This window comes from Carcharhinus amblyrhynchos, chromosome X (assembly GCF_965287045.1).
Source record: "Carcharhinus amblyrhynchos chromosome X, sCarAmb.v2.hapA, whole genome shotgun sequence".
In the NCBI taxonomy this organism is placed as follows: Eukaryota; Metazoa; Chordata; class Chondrichthyes; order Carcharhiniformes; family Carcharhinidae; genus Carcharhinus; species Carcharhinus amblyrhynchos.
In genome coordinates, this window is record NC_137359.1 from 10,138,352 (window position 1) to 10,149,155 (window position 10,804).

Here is a 10,804-nt window from a genome sequence, read left to right on the forward strand (position 1 = left end):
AAGTTGTAGTTCAGTGACACTGGGCAAGTATGTCAGCAAGCCTTCACAAATTGTTAGTAAGTTTGCAGATGGCACCAAGACAGTGAAGAAGGTTATCTAGGATTGCAACTGGATCTTGATCAATTGGGCCCATTCACCAAGTGGGCTGACGAATGGCAGATGGAGTTTAATTGAGACAAATGCGAGGTGATGCATTTTGGTAGAGCGAACCAGGGCAGGACTTCCTCAGTTAATGGTAGGGCTTTGGGGAGAGTTATAGAACAAGGAGATCTTGGGGTACATGTTCATACCTCCTTGAAAGTGGAATCACAGGTGGACAGAGTGGTGAAGAAGGTATTCAGCAAGCTTAGTTTCATTGGTCAGAATCATTGAACCACATATAACAAGTGGAAAATTGAGTTCAATAAAGATTTTTCCTGAAAGCTGAGGACAATAATGTGAACTTTAGGATATCAACTGAACTAACAGGCAACACAACTCTGACAAGATGACCAATCCATGGCCCCAGCAGTGTCAGAGCTATTGGACAGAATGTTACCGGCACACCCACCTGAGGCTCGCAAGATCATGCCCGAGGCCAAAGGAGAATGCTGTTCTGCGAGCTTCGGGCAAGCGTGTCGGTAAAATCAGGACCATTGTGTTTGTCAGAGCATTTGACCGTTTTGACTATCTCTCTACACTTCAACTCTATTGTGACTTTTGTGGCTTATGATGTTGTTATCAGAACTGCTTGGTTGAATCACAGTCTTGAACCAGCTGCCATTTAACCACCAAAGCAGCATGTATACTTTTTTTAAAACAGTTAGTTTACTGTGAAAATAAAATCACATGGGAAAAATACTGCTATCAGTCTGTGGTTGCAAGATGACAAATGTGTGTGTTGCTTATCTGACACAACAAGCCAGAGTTTAACCACGTATCCTCACTGAAGTTAAAGGAGGAGTCTTGTGATTGGATTTAACTTTTCAACATTCTTTTTGTCTGAATCTTTCTGTTTTTTTTCTATCCTTGCAGTGAATTCTCATGGACATCATTGGGGAAATTGTTTTGGAGGAGTCTGTCGATTCCGTGCAGGTCGGATCCATATCAATCATTGACTCAGAGATATATAATTAGTGGCTGAATCAATATTGCCTGTTTTACACAATTGCTCAAAGTCAATTATCCCTTTAAAGTTTACAGTCAGTTACTGACTGTGGTGATTGTCTCTTTAAGGGCAACACAGCAGAGTAAGGGTCACATGGCTTGTGTGACCAATTGGGACTTGAGTGTGGAATCACGCCATGGTGAGAGAAGCTCCAAAGGCAAAGAGATATTTTGGGAGCTAGCTATAGCTATGAGGTTGCTATGCAGTTCTTATAAATAACTACCTTTGTGTTCACTAATGAAGTCTGTGAAAGTGCATCTTTGCACTTGAAAAATATACAATTGCTTTGATTTGATTTATTGTTGTCAGATGTATTTGAATACAGAAGTATTGTTTCTTGTGCTATACAGACAAACCATACTGTTCATGGAATATATAGGGGAAAAGGTAAGGAGAAGGTGCAGAATGCAGTGTTACAGTCATAGCAAGGGTGTAAAGAAAGATCAACTTAATATACGGTAGGTCCATTCAAAAGTCTGATGGCAACAGGGAAGAAGCTGTTCTTGAGTTGGTTGGTATGTGACCTCAGACTTTTGTATTTTTTTCCCAACAGAAGAAGGTGGAAGAGAGAATGTCCGGGGTGTGTGGGGTCCTTAATTATGCTGGCTGTGTTTCCGAGGTAGCGGGAAGTGTAGAGTCAATGGATGGGAGGCTGGTTTGCGTGATGGATTGGGCTGCATGATGGACTGGGCTATGTTCACAACTCTTTTTAGTTTCTTGCAGTTTTGCTGGTGATATCACAGTTGATATCATCAGACACAGATAATTCAGATGGACTGAATGGTGCAGTGAGTTAGCTCACTAGTCCCAGAAGGGAAAGAACAGGTTTGACTCCAGCCAAGACTGCATGAATGTATTTTTATCACACCTTTACTTCAGATTGATTGTTTGCTATGTCAATCACGCAACACACACTCAAGACAAATACAATTAAAGACAGTAGCACCTTTGTACAAATATTAAACCATAATTATTAGCAGTTCATACTTCTTTGAAATGCCAGTGAAGGAGGAAGCTTTTCCGACTTCGAATTGAAAGTTGGGTAAGATGGCTGGGGTCAATCCCGGAGTATAAGTTGTTCAGCAGATCATGTAGACACTCTGATGCCCGATGTAGTCCGAGGTCCAATTTCGAACAGACAAGCTCAAGTGTTGTTCGAAACAGGTTGGAGAAGGCTTTTAAAAGACTTTAAACCTCACAGGAAAGGCAAGATGGCACAGTCTTTCTACAGACTGCCCAGTCTCTCAGTTTTTGGATAAAAGGATTTCGTAATCAAGAGGCAATTTTAATCATGTGATGAATGGCCGTTGTCCCACAATGAACAGAAAATGATGGTCACTCATAGTGAAGAAGGAATTTGCCACACAGTCGAAAGCCATTGATTTACAATAGAAAGTAGATGGTGGTCTTTAGCACTTCACTGAGGATACTCTGTCTTGATGGCCCTCCTTTGATACACAGTAAATCTGGATTCAGAGAGTCTGCGAGTTTATTATCCTTGTGTTTTAGAGTAAGCATTGACAATATCAGGTGTGAAATTCCATTGAAGAGTCCAATTTAGGCATCTCCACTCAAGGGAAATTCCTGCCCATTATAATCCAATTTGAAACTTTCCAGAAAGCTTGCTAGGCTGCTGAAGTTGCGAAAGTCGCGAAAGTCACGTAACCCCTTAGTAGCCAATTTACAGTTCATCAGGGTCCATTTTAAAATGAATCATTTTTTAAAATGTAGTATCTTCATGTCTGCATTGGTGTGACATCACGTTGAGAGGTGAAGTCCTATTGTTGGGACAGAGGAGAGTAAACATTTCACAGTCTTGCTATACTTGTCTTGGAAGTGAATAATGGTGAATCTAGGTGTCAAAATTGAAAAGTATTCTCTTGCCCCATCAGCTTCCCTCAGGGTTGGCCTGTCTTCCTCACCTAGCTAAAATTGTATTGGGCCTGCTGACTCCATTGATATCCATACTGTATATTTAAAAATGGGCTCTACCAGCTTCTAAAATAGAGCCTATAATCTTTTGCTTTTATCTATAATCTGGGCTGATACTCCCCCAGGATAGCACTGGGGGAGTGCTGCATTGTCAAAGGCCAGGATAGCACTGGGGGAGGGAGTGCTGCATTGTCAAAGGCCAGGATAGCACTGGGGGAGGGAGTGCTGCATTGTCAAAGGCCAGGATAGCACTGGGGGAGGGAAACTGCATTGTCAAAGGCCAGGATAGCACTGGGAGAGGGAGTGCTGCATTGTCAAAGGCCAGGATAGCACTGGGGGAGGGAAACTGCATTGTCAAAGGCCAGAATAGCACGGGGGAGGGAAACTGCATTGTCAAAGGCCAGGACAGCACTGGGAGAGGGAGTGCTGCATTGTCAAAGGCCAGAATAGCACTGGGAGAGTGCTGCATTGTCAAAGGCCAAAATAGCACTGGGGGAGGGAGTGCTGCATTGTCAAAGGCCAGGATAGCACTGGGGGAGGGAGTGCTGCGTTGTCAAAGGCCAGGATAGCACTGGGGGAGGGAGTGCTGCATTGTCAAAGGCCAAAATAGCACTGGGGGAGGGAGTGCTGCATTGTCAAAGGCCAGGATAGCACTGGGGGAGTGCTGCATTGTCAAAGGCCAGGACAGCACTGGGGGAGTGCTGCTTTGACAAGGCTGGGACAACACTGGGGGAGTGCTGCATTGTCAAAGGCCAGGACAGCAGTAGGGGAGTGCTACATTGTCAATGGCCAAGAGAGCACTGGGGAGGGAGTGCTGCCTCGTCAATGGAGGGAGCACTGGGGCGGGAGCTGCCTCATCAATGGAGGTATGCAGCATACGAGGGAGCGAGCTATCTTAGATCTGGTGTTGTGTAACGCGGCAGGAAGAATTAGGGATCTTATTGTGAGGGATCCTCTAGGGATGAGCGATCATTGTATGGTTGAGTTTCTGATGCAGATGGAGGATGAGAAAGTAGGGTCCCGAACCTGTGTCCTCTGTTTGAACAGAGGGGAGTATGATAGGATGAGAGAGGAATTGGCAAATCTAGATTGGGGGCGCAGATTGGTCGGTAGGACTGCTGAGGAACAGTGGAGGATTTTTAAGGAGATCTTTACCGGTACTCAGCAGAAATTTATTCCAATGGTAAAGAAGGAATGTAGGAGAAGGGATAACCAGCCGTGGTTATCGAAGGAAATAAAGGAGAGTATTAAATTAAGAGCTGATGTGTTCAGAGTGGCTAAAAGTGGTGGGCGAGTAGAAGATTGGGAAAGGTTTAAAAATCAACAAAGAATGACTAAGAAGTTGATAAAGAAAGGAAGGATAGACTATGAAGCTAAACTAGCATTAAATATAAAAAAGGACAGTAAGAGTTTTTACAAATATATAAAGAAGAGGAGGCTGGCTAGAGTGAATGTTGGACCCTTAGAGGATGAGAGGGGGGATTTAGTGGTGGGAGATGAGGAAATGGCTGAGGCCTTAAATAAGTTTTTTGCCTTGGTCTTCACGGAGGAGGATGCGAATAGTTTGCCGGATATTAAAAATAGAAGGATGGTAGGAGTTGAGGGCCCGAATGCGATTACTGTCACTAGAGAGGTACTGCTTGATAGACTAATGGGACTGAAGGTGGACAAATTCCCAGGACCGGATGGAATGTATCCCAGGGTTCTGAAAGAAATGGCAGAGGTGATAGTAGACGCCTTACTGATTATTTACCAAAATTTGCTGGATTCCGGGGAAGTACTGGGAGATTGGAAAATGGCTAATGTTACGCCGCTGTTTAAAAAAGGTAGCAGACAAAAGGCAGGGAATTATAGGCTGGTTAGTTTAACGTCTGTAGTTGGAAAAATACTTGAATCCGTCATCAAAGAAGAAATAGCGAGGCACCTAGAAAGGAATGGTTTGATAGAGCAGACACGGCATGGATTCGTTAAGGGGAAGTCGTGTTTGACAAATTTATTGGATTTCTATGAGGATGTGACTAGCACGGTAGTCAGAGGGGAACCGGTGGATGTGGTGTTTTTAGATTTTCAAAAGGCGTTTGATAAGGTGCCTCATAAAAGGTTGCTACAGAAGGTTAGGGTGCACCGAGTTGTGGGTAAGGTATTAGTGTGGATAGAGGATTGGCTGTCTAATAGGAAGCAGAGAGTTGGTATCAATGGGTGCTATTCTGATTGGCAGTTGGTGACTAGTGGAGTGCCGCAGGGATCGGTGCTGGGGCCTCAGCTATTTACTGATGATCTGGAGGAGGGGGCTGTGTGTAGGGTGACGAAATTTGCTGATGACACGAAGATGAGTGGTAAAGCAAATTGCGTGGAGGGTGTGGAAAGTCTGCAGAGGGATCTGGATAGGCTGAGCAAGTGGATGAGGACCTGGCAGATGGAGTATAATGTTAGCAAGTGTGAGGTTATCCACTTTGACAGAAATAATAGTAGGAGGGATTACTATTTAAAGGGCGAAAAGCTGCAGCATGCTACGGTGCAGAGGGACCTGGGGCATGAGTCGCAAAAACCCAGTCTGCAGGTGCAGCAGGTGATCAAGAAGGCGAATGGGATGCTGGCCTTTACAGCGAGGGGGATAGAATATAAAAGCAGGGAGGTCTTGCTGCAACTGTACAGGGCACTGGTGAGGCCGCAGCTGGATACTGTGTGCAGTTTTGGTCGCCGCACTTGCGCAAGTAAATTTATGCCTTGGAGGGAGTGCAGAGGAGGTTCACTAGGCTGATACCGGAGATGAGGGGGTTGGACTATGAAGAGACTAAATAGACTGGGTCTGTACTCGTTGGAGTTTAGAAGGATGAGGGGGGATCTTATAGAGACGTATAAGATAATGAAGGGGATGGATAGGGTAGAGGTAGAGAGATTCTTCCTGCATAGAAAGGATAGCAGGACTAGAGGGCACAGCCTCAAGATAAGGGGGGGCAGTTTAGAACGGAGTTGAGGAATTTCTTCACTCAAAGGGTGGTGAATCTCTGGAATTCTCTGCCCGTTGAAGTGGTGGAGGCTACCTTGCTGAATATATTTAAGTTACGGGTAGATAGGTTTCTGATAGACAAGGGAATTAAGGGTTATGGGGAGAAAGTGGGAAAGTGGAACTGATCCACTTCAGATCAGCCATGATGTTATTGAATGGCAGGGTAGGCTTGAAGGGCTAGATGGCCTACTCCTGCTCCTATTTCTTATGTTCTTATGTTCAATGGCCAAGATAGCACTGGGGAGGGAGTGCTGCCTCGTCAATGGCCAAGACAGCACTGGGGAGGGAGTGCTGCATTGTCAAAGGCAGGGACAGCACTGGGGAGGGAGTGCTGCATTGTCAAAGGCAGGGACAGCACTAGGGAGTGCTGTCACTGTTTCGAGTCGCGATGACCCTTTATCAGAACAGTTGTGTTCTGACGAAGGGACATCCAGACTCGAAACATTTGGTCTATTCTCTCATCACAGATGCTGTTAGACCTGCTGAGATTTTCCAGCATTTTCTGTTTTTGTTTCAGATTCCAGAATCCGCAGTATTTTATTTTAATCTGGGAAGTGCTGCCTTGTCAAAGGTGCTGATTTTCAATAAAATGTTAAATTGAGGCACTGTATAGCCAGAATACAACAAATGGGCCTCTCGCTATTCAATTCCTACAAAATTTGGGCCATAATCTTTTTTAAATTGTGCTTGATATTATTGGAATAAGCAAAGCTGACTCTGGTGTGTGAGAGAAAGTTCCATAGCCTGAGTCTGAAAGTGAACCCAGGGTGACTATAAGCTATGAAAGGCATACCGCATCAGAAAACAATTGGTCAGGTTTCCAGTGAATGTTTGACAAGAAGAAGAATTGGGGAGAAATAAAAGAGGGTGATTCAAAATGAAAACAGAACAGAGCTCAACGTTTCCTGTTCCACCAACTTTACCGCTGTTTGCCACAACTGCTGGGAAAGTCCCACTGAAACCAGAAGTCAACATGTATGTTTCTAATAAAAATTCTGAACGAATAAAGTGAAATTGATACATTAGACAGGGAGCTGATGTGAAGACAGCCAATTTCAGGCCTGAGAATCGCCAACGAGGAGATGGCAGGAGGAATCCAGTAAGTTTGTGAAGATAAGTACGCCAGCATGCTTTTGTTTGTTAACACCTGCTAAGCATTCTTGAATGAATGAACATTTGGGAACGAGAAATGTTAGAGCCAGTTTTGCTGTTATTTTACTGTGAATCATAATTATTTCCGTTGATGATCCAAATACTATTAAAGCTAGGTCTGGTGAGAATAAAGAGCTTGTCAGAAAATCAGATTTAGATCCCCACCAATTCCACTCAGTTAGGAAGACAGGTGAGAGAAGCTGGGACTGTTTTCCTTGGAGAAGGGAAGATCTAAGAGATTTTTCAATATCATGAAAGATTGGGGACAGAGTAGATCTGGAGAAATTGGTCCCATTGGAGGAAGGACTGAGAACCAGATGACACTGATTTGAGGTGATTGGCAAAGGAAGCAACAATGCTATGAAGAAAAACTTGTGGTTAGGATCTGCCTGAAAGTGACATGGAGGCAGACTCAGAGAATCGTTTGAAAAGAAAAAAAAGCATGGCTGTGGGGAAAAGGTGGGGGAGTGGGACTAGGTAAGTTTCTCTTCCACAAAGCTGGCCATACGGCCTTCTCCTGTGCTGTAACCATTCTCTGATTCTATGACACCAGGGAATGGAAGGCTTGTGAAAGAAATCTAGTCACTCGTTTCCTCCTTCTCTACCCACAAACCTGAACAGGTGCACTGTGTCACTTCACTATATGGCTTCAACAGTCTCAGAAGAAATGTTTCTTTTGTAATAGAATAATAATTTACTATGGTGGGTGTTCAAAAAAAAGTTTGTCTCTATTGCTGTTGCTATGTATCGTTTCCAATGGGACCCATTTGGACAAATCCCTTTTGGTGCTATTTTAAGGCACTCGTTAACCCAATGGGACTGGAGTTTCTGAGAAGGTTTCTAACTTATCTTTCAAAAATACAGGAAATTCTGATCATGTATTTTTATTTTTGGTTGAATATCTGTTTAATTTGTTTTGTTTTACTTCTGTTTTACACAAACCCACTTGGTTGACTGAAACTGGAAGGAGTGTGGGTGAAGAGTATCCTAATATGAGCTATTGTAATGCCTCTGTACTGTGGCCTGGTAATTTTAGTAAGGCATTATCTGTTACTGTCAGCACAAAGAGCACTTAGCAGGAGTGTTGGGGAAGGTGAGGGAGATGGTGAGACCAGAGAAAAGATACATGCGACAAAAAGGATTCACTTTCGTTTTTGCACTCTTTGAAGAGTAGTAGGTCAAACAGTTCTTTTGTACTCCTGTGGAAACACTAAATTTATCGATACTTAAAACCACTTCCATTTTCTTTCCAGTTTGTCCCAAAGGCCTTTATTCATGCTGGGGCACGCTGCCATTGGTACTAGCCACCTTCCATAGAGTCATTCAGCACAGAAGAGGCCCTTCGGACCATCAAGTCTGCACCAACAAAACAACATTAAATCTATACTAATCCCACTTTCCAGGACTTGACCCAGAGCCTTGATTATTATAACATTTCAGGTGCTCATCCACATATGTTTTAAAGTTGTGAGGTTTCCCACCTCTACTATCCTCCCAGGCAGTGTATTCCAGACTCCCACCACCTTCTGGGCGAAAAAGACTTTTCCTCAAATCCCCCCTAAACCTCCTGCCCCCTCACTTTAAAATTATGCCCCCCCCCTCATTATTGACCCATCAACTAATGGGAACAGCTGTTTCCTATCCACCCTGTCTGTACTCCCCATAACCTCAATCAGGTTCCCCTTCAGCCTTCTCTGCTCTAAAGAAAACAAACCCAGCCTATCCAGCTTCCCTTCATAGCTCAAATGTCCCATTCCAGGCAACATCCTGGTGAATCTCCTCTGTACCCTCTCCAGTGCAATCACATCCTTCCTATACTGAGGCCACCACATCGCACACAGTACTTCTGCTGTGGCCTAACCAAAGTTTTGTACAGCTCCAACATAACTTCCCTGCTCCTATAATCTATACCAAGACTGATAAAGGCAAGTGTTCAGTATGCCTTCTTAACTACCCTATTAACCTGTCCTGCCACTTTCAGAGATCTGTGGACTAGCGCCCCCAGATCCCTCTGTTTCTCTGAGTTTCCTAGTGTCCTGCCATTCATTGAATAAATAAAGAGACAATAAATAAATAAACAATAAAGGGACCTAACACTGATCCTTGTGGTATGCCACTGGACACCGGTCTCCAGTCACACAAACAGCCTCCTTTCACCTCTCTCTATCTCTTACCACTAAGCTAGTTTCAGATCCAAATTGCCAAGTTATCCTGGATAAGATGCATTTACCTTCTTTATCAGTCTCCCATGTAGGATCTTGCTGAAATCCATATAAAAGACATCAACTGCGCTACCCTCATTTACAAACCTGATCACCTCCTCAAAACATTAAGTCAAATTTGTTAGGCAAGAACTCCCTCTGACAAATCCGTGCTGACTATCCCTGATCAAAATTTACCTCTCCAAGTGTAGATTAATTTTGTCCTTCAGAATTTCCTCCAATAGTTTCCCTACCACTGATGTGAGTTTCATTGGTCTGTGATTCCCTGGTTTATCTCTACCACCCTTCTTGAAAAGTAGAATCACATTAGCTGTCCTCCAAGCCTCTGGCAACTCCCCTGTGATCAGAGAAGAATAAAAAATTTGGAGCAGAGCCCCTGTAATTTCCTTCCTTGCCTCCCACAGCAGCTAGTGATGCAACTCATCAGGACCTGGGGATTTGTCCACTTTTAAACCCACCGAAATCTCCAATATCTCCTCACTCCCAATGTCAAACTATTCAAGAACCTCACAGCCCCTCTCCCTGAATTATGTACCTACGCACACCTTCCTTCTCTTGAGTGAAGGCAGATGTGAAGTATCCGTTTAACACCCTACCAAGGTCCTCCATCTTCAAGCACAGATTGCCCCCTTGGTTCCTAATGGGCCCTACTCTTTTCCTGGTTATCCACTTCCTCTTAGTACGCTTATAGAACATTTTAGGATTCTTCCTAATCTTACCTACCAGTGTTTTTTCATGCTCCCTCTTTGCTCTTCTAATATCTTTCTTGAGTTTCCCTCTGCACTTTCTATGCTCCACTATGGCCTCTGCTGATTAGCTCCCTTTGTAACTGTGAAAAGCCTCTTTTTTATTCTTTTTATCCAGTCCTGAATATTCCTAGACATGATGTGGATGTGCCGGCGTTGGACTGGGGTAAACACAGTAAAAAGTCTGACAACACCAGGTTTTAGTCCAACCGATTTATTTGATCGTAAACGCACAGGCTTTCGGGTTAGTCCCTTCGTCAGGTGAATGGAGAGTTCTGGCCTCAGACAGAGCATATAAAGCACAGAATGTTTACAGATCAGTAATCCGAAAGCTTGTGCGTTTACTATCAAATAAATCGGTTGGACTAAAACCTGGTGTTGTCAGACTTTTTACTATTCCTAGACATCCAGGGATCTTGGCTTGTTGCTGTTACATTTCACCCTGAAGGGAATATATTGGGCCTATGCTCTCCCCATTTCCTTTTTGAATGCCTTCAACTGCACTGCTGTAGATTTTCCCACAAGAAGCTGTTCCCAGTCTACTTTGGCCATATCCTATCTTATTTTCATAAAACCTGCCTTCCCCTCCCAATCC